Here is a 14,807-nt window from a genome sequence, read left to right on the forward strand (position 1 = left end):
GAATCCCATTCATGATCTATGCATAATTAAATATAAAGGATCATGGCGTGATTCTGTATAAAAAGGGCTATTTATTGTGTAAAGGAAATGCTCACATCCACATTAAAAATAAGCATGTAGTCGCATAAAAGAAGCTGCACAGTGATGGCCATCGACCTAGTAGCGAGCGACCGAAGAAAGGTTCCCAGTTTAGTTTGCTTGTGAGCTCCGTCATGTACTTCCTTCAGCTGGATGATTGTTGGGATACAGTAGATGATGGTTTCTGTCCTCTCAGGCCTTGACTGACAGGTAAGAGGGTACATGTTGTCAGGCAAATTTCATTTATTTTTTTTATTATTCCCTTTAATGTTCTCCACCATGACCGCATACTGTTTACCTATTGTCTGCTCAATAAATAGGGTGTGTTTTTTTTTATTTTTTTTTTATTTATTTTTCCCCCCCACAGTGCAATTTAAAACCCTACAGGGATGACAAAGCATCCTGGCATCTAAAGACATTACATATTTTTTTTTTAACGTAATGAAAGTGAGAGTAGCTTTTCGCTCCAGAGTTCCCTTCATTTAGGTTAAGCGGCACATTTTGCCTGCTAGTGGGGTGCTTTTAACCCTCCCAAGAAGGAGTTAAAAGTGCCCGTTTTGCGGCGCCTTTTCTGCACCCCAGTTCTTATGTTTTAGTGCAGAGTTGAGTAACTTGGGCCCCTTTCGCACTTCTGCAACTTTGGACATAAGAGTCGCATGACAAGTCCTACGCCATGAGTCCCAATGATAACTATACATATATGTGTGACTTCAAGTCGCACTTGTACTACTTTGGTAAGACTTTGATGCAAGTTGAGGTCCATAGACCTCAAGTTTACACAGGCATTCCCTAAAATTGATTCAAAGTTGCGGCAATTCATTATTGAATCCTACGGACTCGAGCCTCGTACTCGCAATCAGATTTTCTGCAGACAAAGGGTCAGACTTTTGTCCGAAGGGAGTGTGCCTGGATTTTTTTCTTGCGTACAAACTGCACACAATTGTCAGCCAACAAACACGAACGTAGTGACATACTATGGTTTTTCATCTCTTGAGCGCCACCCTTTAGCAGAAGGTGCCCAATGTTGTGTTTGGTGAGCATTGCTTCCGAGCTTGCATGTATGTACTGTGGACTTTGGTACATACGATTGGAAAATCTGACATCGGACAATTTTAAAGCCTGCCATCCAACATTTGTCCGATGGAGAGTACAAACGGTCGGATTTTCTGCCAACAGCCTGTCATCACAAAATTCCTGTCGGAAAATCTGATTGTGTGTACAAGGCTTAAAGGGGTTGTAAAGGTACATGTTTTTTCACCTTAATGCATAGAATGCATTAAGGTGAAAAAACATCTGACGATTAGTGGCCCAACAGCCCCCCCCCCCCCCCCATTTACTTACCTGAGCCCTCAAGTCCCACATCGTGAACACGCTGGCTTCTCGGCTCTCTTTGGTTCATTCATTGGATGATTGATAGTGCAGCCATTGGCTCCCGCTGCTGTCAATCAAATCAATGACGCGGCGTGCCAGGGTGGGGCCAAGTGATGCAGTCGGCAGCTATAGCAAGCTAACCCCCTTGGGAGAGCACTTCCCAGAAGGGGGTTAGCTTTTGCCGGGAGGAGCTGAGACAGCTGCTGAGGGAGCCCAGAAGATGATGATCAGGGCCACTCTGTGCAAAATGCGCTGCACAGTGGAGGTAAGTATATTTAAAAAAAAAAAAAGAACCTTTACAACCCCTTTTTAAGACTGGGATGGAATTAAAGTTCATCTGTGTGTAAAGGCAGGTGTCACAATACTTTTGGTAATATAGTGTACATCTTTATTACACAGATTGGTTAGCATAGAGGTTAGGAGGGGGTTGTGGACATTTTTTAAGATTAGTTGGATGCAAGGTAGAATACCTCCTTAATGTGTATTTAACCACTAGCCGACCAGCCACCGTCATTATACGGCGGCAGGTCGGCTCTCCTGGGCGAAAGCCCGTAGCTATACGTCCTATCGTATAGCCGCCACTAGGGGGCGCGTGCGCGCGCCCCCCGCTCGCCCCCGACTCCCGTGCGTGTGCCCGGCGGGCGCGATCGCCGCCGGGCACACGCGATCGCTCGTTACAGAGCGGGGACCGGGAGCTGTGTGTGTAAACACACAGCTCTCGGTCCTGTCAGCGGGGGAAATGCTGATTTTCTGTTCATACAATGTATGAACAGAAGATCAGTGTTTCCCCTAGTGAGGCCACCCCCCCCCCCCCCCACAGTAAGAACACACCCAGGCATACTTAACCCCTTCCCCGCCCCCTAGTGTTAACCCCTTCACTGCCAGTGGCATTTTTATAGTAATCTAATGCATTTTTATAGCACTGATCGCTATAAAAATGCCAATGGTCCCAAAAATTTGTCAAAAGTGTCCGAAGTGTCCACCATAATGTCGCAGTAACGAAAAAAAATCGCTGATCGCCGCCATTACTAGTAAAAAAAATATATTAATAAAAATGCCATAAAAATACCCCCTATTTTGTAAACGCTATAACTTTTGCGCAAACCAATCAATAAACGCTTATTGCGATGTTTTTTTACGAAAAATATGTAGAAGAATACGTATCGGCCTAAACTAAGGAAAAAATTTTTTTTTATATATTTTTGGGGGATATTTATTACAGCAAAATGTAAAAAATATTATTTTTTTTCAAAATTGTCGCTCTATTTTTGTTTATGGCGCAAAAAATAAAAACCGCAGAGATGATCAAATACCACCAAAAGAAAGCTCTATTTGTGGGAAAAAAAGGACGCCAATTTTGTTTGGGAGCCACGTCGCACGACCGCGCAATTGTCAGTTAAAGCGTCGCAGTCCCGAATCGCAAAAAGTGCTCTGGTCTTTGACCAGCAATATGGTCCGGGGGGTAAGTAGTTAAGCAACTTGCAAAACGTTCAGAATTAACCACCAGCTTAATCCAAGTGTGAATATGCACATTAGTAACAGAAAAACTAAAATTCTAGGCCTTATGTCTAATAATAATAAAAAAAAGAACAAAAATAAAGCTTTACATACTCTGAGTAATAAGGTTTATTATTGATAAAGTACCTTACAATCTGTATAAGTTAACATTTCAGTACATACAATGATACTGCAGTCAAGGTGATCCACTTAGCCAAAGGCTAAATGGCAGCACAATACAAATACAGGAAATATGTAATACAGATAAAAGCAGCTGTTACATGTAAACTGCAGGGATCGCCATCATTATACTCTAACAAAGTTAAACTTGCTTTAGCTAATTAAAGATGTATTACTATAAATATGAGACTGACATTAAAAATAACATAATTTATACCTGCAACTGCATAAAGAAGTAGCCTATTAAAAAAACAAAAAAAAAAACAAAGATGATGTTATTAAAGTGGATCTGTTGTAAAATAGGAATTTATATTGGTGTTTGTGTAACAAAAGCATAATGGGACTTTTATAATGAAATTTCTTATTCACCATCCATATATTAATCCACATAAAAGCATCCTCTGTGGCTGCATCCATATTTGTTCAGTGACATCCACTTTACCCAGCAGCATGTGAAACAGGATGGTTATTATTGACCACTTTGATTAAATGAAAAGCCTGTACTCTGTTTAATAAAGTGATGTGTAAAAATTGAATGAACACCGTAGTAGAACTAGCAGAAAAGGATTCTCTGCATTGTTTCTCCACCCTGAAAAGTCCCTGTAACTATGTTAATACCCTGTAAAAAATTTTTTTAATGAACATTCCCCAGTGAAATATTTAGTAACATTTTTTTTTTACACCAGCAGTTTACAAACTTCAATGTGCTTGGTTCCTGCTAGCTCAATACTGCTTCCCTGAACTTCCAGTCTTCACAAGAAAGAGTTAAAAGTTGTCAGACTCCAATAAGTCTATTAATTTAAGCACTTCAATACAGGGCTTTTATACCACTTCCATACTGGGCCTATTCTGGCACGTCTCTCCTACATGTACAAATCCTTATTCTTTTGCTAGAAAATTACTCAGAACCCCCAAACATATATATATATATATATATATATATATATATATATATATATATATATATATATATATATATATATATATATATAAAAACATTTTTTTTTAAGAAGACGCCCTAGGGAATAAAATGACGATCATTGCAACGTTTTATCTTGCACAGTATTTGCGCAATAATTTTTCAAATGCCTTTTTTTTTTATTTTGAAAAAATTGTTTCATGAATTAAAAAAATAACAAAACAGTAAAGTTGGCTCAATTTTTTTTTTTTTTGTAAAATGTGAAAGATGTTACGCCGAGTAAATGGATACCTAACAAGTCACGCACATGTTTTAATCAATAGACTGTGTGTATTGTGCACACTCATGGAATGGCGCCAAACTTCGCTACTTAAAAATCTCCATAGGCGACATTTTGAAAATGTTTACAGGTTACCAGTTAAAGGGTCACTAAAGGAAACATTTTTTTTTTTTGCTGAAATGACTGTTTACAGGGTATAGAGACATACAAGTTGACTGATTTCCTTTTAAAAATGATTACAAATAGATAAAAATCAATCCTATAATGTGCCTGCAGTTTAGTTTCACTTTTAAACGGGTTTCATGTTCCTGTGAACTAGAGAGACACACAAAACAAACACATCCAGGGCAGTGTTTTTGTTTTTAAAATGAATCTGGTTCTGTTAAGTTTTAGACACACATTAATGACAGCTTAGACCACAGTGAAAAGCTCCCAGCATGATGGTTATAAGGAGCCAGACAACCAGGAAGTGTGGAGATCAGAGCAGTTTTAAAGCAACATCAAAGCAAAAACGAGCAATGAGGACATGAAACCAGTACTGCAGTAAGGTAAAGGAAGCTATTTAGCTAAAAAAAAAAATTTCCTTTAGTGATCTTTTAAGAGTTAGAGGAGGTCTAGTGCTAGAATTGTTGCTCTCGCTCTAACGCACGCTGCGATACCTCACATATGTGGTTTGAACACGTTTACATATGTGGGCGGAACTTGCACGTGCGTTCGCTTCTGAGCACGAGCTACCGGGGACAGGGGCGTTTAAAAAAATAAAAAAATAATAATGTATTATTGTTATTTACTTTAATTTGTTTTTTTTTATCACTTTTATTCCTATTACAAGGAATGTAAACATCCCTTGTAATGGGAATGGTGTGTGACAGGTCCTCTTTATGGAGAGGATGTAGGGTCAATAAGACCCCACAACTCTCCTCCAGGCTGGAAAGCATGAGATTGTGAAAAAAATTCACCAATCTCATACTTACTAGCAGCAATCGTGGCTTTGTTTACTTCTGGGAACCCGGGCGTGACGTCATCACATTGCGCCCGGGCCTCTGATGGTCATAGAGATGATTGGTGACCATCTGGTCACCAGTCATCTATATGCTCGTCATGTGACGAGACACTAGCGCCAGACAATTCTTTCTCCGGCCCCCGATGGCACGGGAGAGCCTGGAGAAGCGCGCCCTATAAGAACGATCAATCGGCGGATCTGCCGCTATGATCGTTCTTATCGTGCGCAGAAGAGAAGGATATCTGAATGATGCCTCTAGCTGCAGGCATCATTCAGATATCCCCCCCCCCCCCCATCACCAAAGCCCAGGACGTAATATGACGTCCACCCAGGATGGGAGATCCTATCTGTGGACTTCATATTACTATGGCTGGGTATTGAAGTGGTTAATGATGCCCAAGGTATGTAGGAGCAGGGAAGTACTTTGTATCCTAAGCTACTTGGCTGTATCTTTCTATTGGTGGACTCAATGTAGAGAGACACGGCTCTAGTCCTTGCATGCAAAGGTGGTTCCATAGGATGCTGCAAGAAAAAGGAGCCACCCTGAAACAGGAAACCTGGGGCAGCCGTCATGGAAATGGCTTAAACTGAAACATACTGTAGACATTAAATATATAGAAGCTGCATGATCTGGGATTAAACCAGCTTCTAACAGTGCTTACAAAGTCTGAGGGGTTAATATTTCTTTAAATAACCAATGTTGGGAAGTGTGGAGGACAGCATTGGACTCACGTCAGTGTAAATGGGGAAACCTGCATCCAACACACCCTAAATATTTTTTTAAGATTCAAGGCAAGCTTCCCCTATCCATCTATGTCTCTTATTTTGCTGGGAAATCACTTTCAAAAAACATTTTCTAGAATTTTTGATAGTGGCCATCTTCAGTAGGGGCAGATGATTCATGTAGTGTTTACTTCCTGGAATCCAGGCAGGAGGCTCCTCCCCTCCTGAAATCTTGCCTAGGTCTGGAAATCAGGAAGTAAAGGAAGAAATGTAAAAAAATTGTTTAAATATATTGCTAGCTACTTATTAATGCTAGCAGTCTAATGATTAAAAATAGTCAATGTTGATTGAGAGAGAGTGTAGTTCCACTTTAACCTCTTATTAGCAATCACGATGTCTACAACATATTGAAATCAAGTTGTGCTTTGTGAGGTTATTGCCTACAGTTGTTTAGGGCCCCTTGTACACGGGGTCATCCAGCTACAGTAAATCGCTCTTGGGGCTTTATTGCAGCCAGGTGGACCATGTCTTCTGATCATTCTTCAATAGAGATTTCAATGTTATTTGATGATCCATGGTGTGCTAGCGAATATGTGCATTTCATCTGTGATGTCTCCAGTTCCAGCTGGTTGTTGCTACAGCTCTCGCTACTCCTAAAGCCTTATCCAGGAAAGTGTGCAATGGGAATATCGATACTACTAAGTGGACTGTCCAGCTCTGGCACAAGATGCCTGTCAAAGTCTTGCAGTTTTCAATGAACTATCAGGGCACTTGTGAGGGCTCTAGTAGTTCAATGAGTCTTCCTGTCAGAGTGTAACTGCCTGCCCATATCAGAAGTATAGGCAGACACCTAAGAAATGCATATTTTTTTTTTTTTTTTACCTGCCAAAAAAAATTGCATTTATATATATATATATATATATTTTTTTTGTAAAGGTGAACTTATTCTTTAAATCTGAATCCTTTTACATTAGTTTACATAGCCACCTATAGTACTGTATATATCTGTTTTTCACATGTCCGCAGACCTACATGGAAGTAGACCTCTTCTGATGACAAACTGACATGGATGTAAAAACAGACATACGCCCACCCATAGACACATATTGGGCTTTAGTCTGGGAATGCTGGATCATAAGCCTTTATACTTAGTGTGTCCTTTAAGGGACCAAGATCGCTGCATCTAATTTCCCAAGGACTGCACCAGTCATTGTGCGTTTACATTAGGAGTGATACAGGAGGACTGAGACTTGGTAAATACCATCAGCCAATGGGTATAGAAAAGAATCGCCCCTCTTTTAAAATAAACACATTTTGTTACTTTGCAGGCTAAAAATTAAGATAGACACAGTTTTTGCTTTATCCAGCTTTATTTACAATTTTATAACATCCAAGTGGACGATATAACGCCAACATGCCAGGGATTTTTTTTTATTAAAAACAGAAGTTGCCAAAAGAATTACCCCCTCCTAAAAATGACTTGTAAACTCAATCAGGTGTAGCTAATCGCCTTCTCAAATGGAACACAAAGCTATTTGACTTTCAACTGTGATCAGCTGGGGTCATTTTGATTATCTCAGACCTTTCCTGAAGCCTTAGGCCCCTTTCACACTGGGCGGATCAGTAATGATCCGCCCCGTGAACCTCCGCTTGCTCATCGGGGATCGCTTTGTTGATCCCCGCTGAGCCAGCTGATGACAGGGCGGTCCCCGCACACTGTGCAGGGACCGCCCTGTCTTTTCTCCGCTCTCCCCTATGGGGGGATCGGATGAACACGGACCGTCTGTCCGTGTTCACCCGATCCGCCAGACGGATGGAAAAGTAGGTTTTTCCTCCGTCACACTTTTGCGGGTCGGATGTCAGTGGGCATGTCACCGCTGACATCGGTGGCTCCATAGAGGAGCACGGAGCGCCCGTTCAGGTCCGCCTAAAAAACTGGCAGGCGGACCTGAACGGGCCGCCCGTGTGAAAGAGCCCTTACAGTCCCTGGTAGTGCAACTGAAGCAAACAATCAACAATGGGTGATAAGGCACTGTCACCGGGACCTCCAGGATAAGGTTGTGGGCATGCACAAGTCAGCAGATGGATACAAAAAAGGTATTTGGTACAACACAGACTCTCTTTGGATCAGAACGTCGCTTCAAACTGGATGAAAGAGCCAGGAGGAAAGTGGTCAGAGAGGCTACCAAGAGGCCTACAGCAACTCTGAAGCAGTTGCAGGAATTTATGACACAGAGTGGTCATTGTGTGCATGTGACAACAATATCACAAATTCTGCACAAATGTGGCTTGTATGGGAGGGTTGCAAGAAAAAAAAGACACTATTCCAGAAAGACCACATGCAGTCACGACTGAACTTTGCCAAAAACACACTGAAGATTCTGAGGTCACATGGAAAAGGTGTTCTGGTCAGAACACCAAACAATATATCTGGCAGAAATCCAATATACCTTACCATCCAAATAACAATTTCTTTTACAAAGGATTTTATTATTAAGCATTGCAACACAAACAGTCAGCAGTTAGATGGTTACAAAAATAAACATTTACATGTTCAAAGTTTGGCTCCCAAGGCAGTAAAGATCCAAAAATTACTAGCTGAAACATGAAAATTCCTACTACATGTTGAAATAGAATGAAAATATCCAGGTTTGTAGCCTATTGAGCAAGACATAATAGCCGAGTCTAAATGTAAACTTGTAAGTAGAGGTGCAAAATGTATATATATATATATATATATATATATATATATATATATATATATATATATATAAAGGAGGGGGGGGGAATTGTGCTAACACTGTAACCATCACAGCCAGGACTGTACCTGGCGACCCAATATGCATATGGAATATGTGAGTAGATCAAAGAAATAGTAGTAGAAATGTGAGGAACTAGAGAAAGAGCTAGGAATAAAAGAGAAGAAGAAAAGAAGAGTCCCATGAGGTGCGCGACAGAGATGGGCGATCCACGGTTGCCAGATCCGAATAATTTTTTTGTGAGTGTCCAAAACTATAGCTGCCAGCTTCGCTTTTACTATAATATCATTTATATAGCTTTTGAATGCTTTAAAGCTAAGAGTAGGGGTTTTCCAAGCCTTTGCAATAGTTAATATTGTTGCAGTAAACAGATGTAAGGCCAGTTGATGTTCCAGGCGAAGCAATTCTATAATCGGTTGGCAAAGAAGAGCCTCGTAGGAGTCTCTTTTAAGATCAGTATGAAATAAATTACGAAGAAGAAGAAGATAGACCCTGACCCATGACCTGCACACCTTCAGCAAAGAAAGTAATTTATACAGTAAAGCATTGAGGTGGCAATATCCTGTTATGGGGGCGTTTCTCTGTAGCAGGGACTGGATCACTTGTCAGGATAGAAGGAAAATGGATGGGGCAAAATACCCTCAAATTCTTAAGGAAAATCTGATGCCCTCTGCCAGAAAGTTGTCAATGGGAAGAAGGTTTACCTTCCAACATGACAATGATCCAAAGTACACAGCAAAAATTACCACACAGTGGTTGACGGAGAAAAAGGTGAATGTCCTTGCATGTCCTAGTCATAGCCCAGACTTAAAATCTGTGGAACGACATGAAGACTGCAGTCAACAAATGGCCACCATCAGACTTAACTGAACTTGAGCGGTCCTGCAAAGAAGAGTGGACAAATATTGATGTAGATGTGCAAAGTTAGTAGAGACATATCCCAACAGACTGAAGGCTGTAATTAAAGCAAAAGGTGGTTCAACAAAATACTGACATAAAGGGGGTGATCCTTTTTCCAACTCGTGATTCCGTTTTTGTTTTTTAAAGTTTTTTTTTTGTCACATATGAAAAAGTATACAACCAACACATGTAAGTTGACATAGTTCTACATATTTTTCAAGTATACCATAACATATTACTCTGAGAACAGCAATAGGAGCATATGTCTGTAAATATACACACACATTATATATATATATATATATATATATATATATATATATATATATATATATATATATATATATATATATGTATATGTATATAACAAGAAAGGAAGGAAAAATCAAAACAACTAAACAAACCCAAGAATTTTGCCAGAGTGTACTCCCCCCACGCCCTTCAACATAGTCATTATTCAATAATGCTCTTATAGCAAGCCAATGCTGAAGAAAGAAGATCCCGGGAAACTTCTTTGGGCATCCTCTAGCCTCATATGTAATCTTATCTAATGTGATATCAGAATTACCGTAACTAGTTTTTTTTTCTAAGCCATTCATTCGAGGGTAGTAGTACGTATCCAATTTATCGCTTTTAACTTTCTGACATAAAGGTATAGGAGCCTCAAGAAAAGCTTAATTGCCGTATCCATGGTTTCATCATCCAGAACCCCCAACAGAGATAGTGATTCTGTTTTTGATTTTTTTTCTGACATGTTGGTGTAATAGCTTTCACTTGGATGTTATAAATTGCAGCTGGATAAAACAAAAACTGTCTTTTAATTTCAGGCTGCAAACCAACAAAATGTGATTATTTTAAAGGGAGGTGATTCTTTTCTATCTTCTGACTGTAACTAGCCAGTTGTAAGTGAAATAATCAGTCAGCCTTGTCTGAATTTTATGATACTGGTTTAGGGTTGTCTGACCCTAATATATTAGGGTATGTGATGAATCTGACCCCTATATTTAAACAACTCAACATTTGCCTTTTTTTATTCTAACTTTGACTACACCTTTTATTGAGATCCGTGGAAGTTAAATAGCGTATTATAGCATACTGGCATCAAACCAATAATACTGTCATTACATTGTACAAAGGAGGGGAGCAGCACTGTATTAATGTCTTTTCCTGTTTTGCAGTGATTACTTTGACCAGACAATTCTAATTATCTAGTGGCCTGACCTCAGTACCACAACAAAAAAAAAATTTCAGAAATTACCGTACATAAAACAAAATAACATGAGAACCATGAACTAAACATATTATACATTTAACATACATACACGGATTGTTGAAATCTAGAAACGATTCAAAATAAGCTGTCACATATATGCTTTATATGCCTAGTAAGTAGTTATTCAGCTTATCCTTCTCTTTAGTGATAAATGGTTACTTAGTACATGGATCAGTGGAACAATCCAAACTTGTATAATAGGTAAAAGATCCTTGATGAATCCCATACTCTTCATTGCTTACAGACATCAAAGCAACAACGATCAATTGGCAGCAAAAATGCCGCATCTGCAAATTGCCACTGAAAACTTTTTGATTTGTACATTTTTAATTCTCTTTGTACATAGCAGAAACAAAGGTTTGTAAAAGCTCTAGAAATTTTTACAGCTGTTATACACTGATGTATTACAACTTGTGATCTGATCATCATCTCAAGTCAAAGTAACAAATACTATCCAATTGAACTAACATTCAATATATTACACTGCCATATATTTAATGACCAAGTTATTTAAACAACTGAGGCACTGACTGAAAAGAAGGGAACAAAATCAAATACTTATGTAGAAGTTGGTGGTCCAATTATTTGAGGTGTGAGTTTGAGTTTGTTACATGATCTTGTATATGAACTATACAATAGTTTGTTTACATGCTATATGGGCAGACCAAATGAGACTTTAAATGACCTCCAATAAAGTGTTCCTGAAGCTAGTGGTGCACCGAAATGATGTTTTTTTTTTTTATGTGATTAATTTGGCTGGCATTTTTGCATTGAAGTGAATGGGACGTGATTTTGGATTAAAGTCAATGGGATGCGACTTTTGCATTGAAGTCACTAGGGGGCATTTTTGCATTGAAGTCAATGGGACGCGATTTTGCATTGAAGTCAATGGGACGCGATTTTGCATTGAAGTCAATGGGACGCGATTTTGCATTGAAGTCATTGGGATGCGATTTTGCATTGAAGTCAATGGGATGTGATTTTGCATTGAAGTCAATGGGACACAGCGTGCCATTATCTAAACCTTTTTTTTCTATCAGCAAAATGCAGATAACCATATTTTCGTCCAATAATTTTCAGCAGCCGGTATATCGGTACATCCCTAGTTGAAGCCTATAGGAAGAGCAAAAAAGTAACACACTCTACTCTCATCAGATTAGCAGATGTAAAGGACCTTGCCAACCTGTCCAAAGTATGAACAGACAACAACAGTGTCCTCTGCACTCCCTTTTAGTAGTTGGAGCAACGACAACTATCAGTAAATAGAATTGTAACTACATCACAAAGTCCCCCACTGCAACTGAGACTGTAGGTTTGACAGCAGATACATTGTTCTCCACCACCCTGGAAATAGGCAAATCTCGAAGAGAGAGAGGCTGGACTATGTAAATTGGAGCATTGAAAACAGACGTTATCTCTATGATATACTATGTGGAATGTGATTAAACTTGGAGAATAGTCTATTTATGGAATTTATTATATAGTCAAAGTTATATCTGCCAATAGTTATTGTTGCCTTAACTACTGAAAGGGAGAGGGAGTGCAGAGAAAACTACTGCTGTGTGCTCATGAATCTAGAGTCTTCATTACTCCGTATTTAATGAGAGAATTTACAAATGCAAAGATACAGCACTGTTACTACTCTCTATATGAGTGGGCATTCTACAAAGTCCTGTGCAAAAGATCACTTAAAAACAAAGCATGGTTACTACTTTTTCAAGGGTAACAAGCATCTGCTTTATCTGCAGTCATTGGGGCTGATTTGCTAAAGGCAAATAGGCTTTTTGCCTCTGCATTTTGCAAGAATTCACCTCAGATCTTAGTGACTGCAATGAAATTTGCTTGTACATTTAGCAGGGCTTCACTAAGCTCTGAAGCAAATTCCTATGCAAATTGCAATTTCCCTTGCAAAGAGAACAGCCTATTTGCCTTTAGTAAATCACTTACATTGAGTTTACACCTAGAAAAATACTGATCAATAAACCACTATCCATGGGTCACTATCCATGGATTACCATAGTGAAAACCCTAATACTATCCAGAACAAAATGTTCCCTGACTAAAGTTTGTATCAGAGCACCTGAAAGTAAAAATACAGTTTTGTCAGCAGAATTAAGATCTGACATTACATCACCACAGCCATATTCCAACTGTTGAGCATGGAGGAGGAAGTCTAAAAATAAGGAGGGGATTTGCTGCTTCGGGCATGACTGCCGTCCAATCAGAGACACAGAACTAGATTGGAAAGTTCATAATAGAATATCAAGGTGTCTACCTGTGATCTAAATCTTTAAAAATAATATGGGTAATAAAATATTATGATCCAAAGGTAAGAGCTTAGACCTCCATCCAACTGAAATTATGTGCCATGATTTGAAAAGGGTCAATTCAAAAAGACATCCTAAGTATTCATGAACAGAAATATCATACACTCCTGTGATCATTGACTACAGAAAGCGTTCGACTAAGACATGTAAAACTAATGTTTTATGGTGCGTATGCCACCCTTAGAACCTCTTTTTCTGAGGCCCTCAGTGGTTTAAGAATTTTAAAAATGGTGTCCCCGGATGTTCTCCTTTTGATGAGTTTAAACTCTCTTAAGTTTGCAGTGAAATCCATCAGGAAATGTTTTATGACCAGTTTCCCTAGGATTAAATATCATGAACTGATAATTAATTTATAAAAACTGATAATTAAATAATGTTTACAACAATGTTAAAGTAGTTCTAAAGGCGTTTTCTTTTTTTGTTTACCTTAATGCATTAAGGTAAAACACCCCACTAATTATCCCCCCAACACTTACCTGAGCCTGTTGGAGATCCAGCACTGTACATGGCGGCAGTCTTCTCTGACCTCTATTTCTCTTCTCGAAGGGACCCAGACAGCATTGGCTCCTGCTGCTGTCAATCAAATTCTGTGAGGAGGGAACGGGGTTGGAGCGGAGCCGTGCTGTGTGTGTCTATTGGCACAAGCAGCGTGGCTTGGGAGCGAACCTGCCGTTGTGCCCTCATAGCAAGTGGCTCATTATGGGGGGCACACAGAGAAGGAGCCTGGAGTGCTATTTCCGACGATCCACGAAACGTACGAGCGGCCGTCGCATTTTGTTACGTCGTTTTTGTTCGGCTTTTTCCGGCGTATAGTTAAACCTGCTATTTGGTGGCGTACTCAATGTTAAGTATGGCCGTCGTTCCCGCGTATAATTTTAACTATTCTACGTCGTTTGCGTAAGTCGTCCGTGAATGGGGCTGGACGCCATTTACGTTCACGTCGAAAACACTGACGTCCTTGCGACGTCATTTGGAGCAATGCACCCTGGGAGTTTTGACGGACGGGGCATGCGCAGTTCGTTCGGCGTGGGGACGCGCTTCATTTAAATGAAACACGCCCGCTACTCACCGCATTTTTATTCCGCGCCCTTACGCCGCGAGAGATAGACTACGTTGCTGTAACTTACGGTGCAAGTTCTTTCAGGATTCAAACCAAACCTGATCTTTGTGGATCTGCCCCTTAATCTCAAAATATGGAGCTGGTTCTGGCCAACTCAGTAGATTGTTTTAAGAAAGGCCTAGATTTTTTCCTAAATGCACATAACATAATTACATACTAAAATGTATAGGTAAAGATGATCCAGGGGATATCCGATGACCTCTTAGGGGATCAGGAAGGAATTTCTTTCGCCATTGGAGCAAACTAGATCATGATTTAGGCCTAATGCACACTGGACATTTTTACAGCTGCCGTTTTTGGCTTCAGACTTTTTTTTCTGCAGCAAGTAAACTTCCCAGCATGTTATCCTATGTGTCCATGTAGACAAAAGCTTTTAT

Source organism: Rana temporaria, chromosome 4 (assembly GCF_905171775.1).
Source record: "Rana temporaria chromosome 4, aRanTem1.1, whole genome shotgun sequence".
Taxonomy (NCBI): domain Eukaryota; kingdom Metazoa; phylum Chordata; class Amphibia; order Anura; family Ranidae; genus Rana; species Rana temporaria.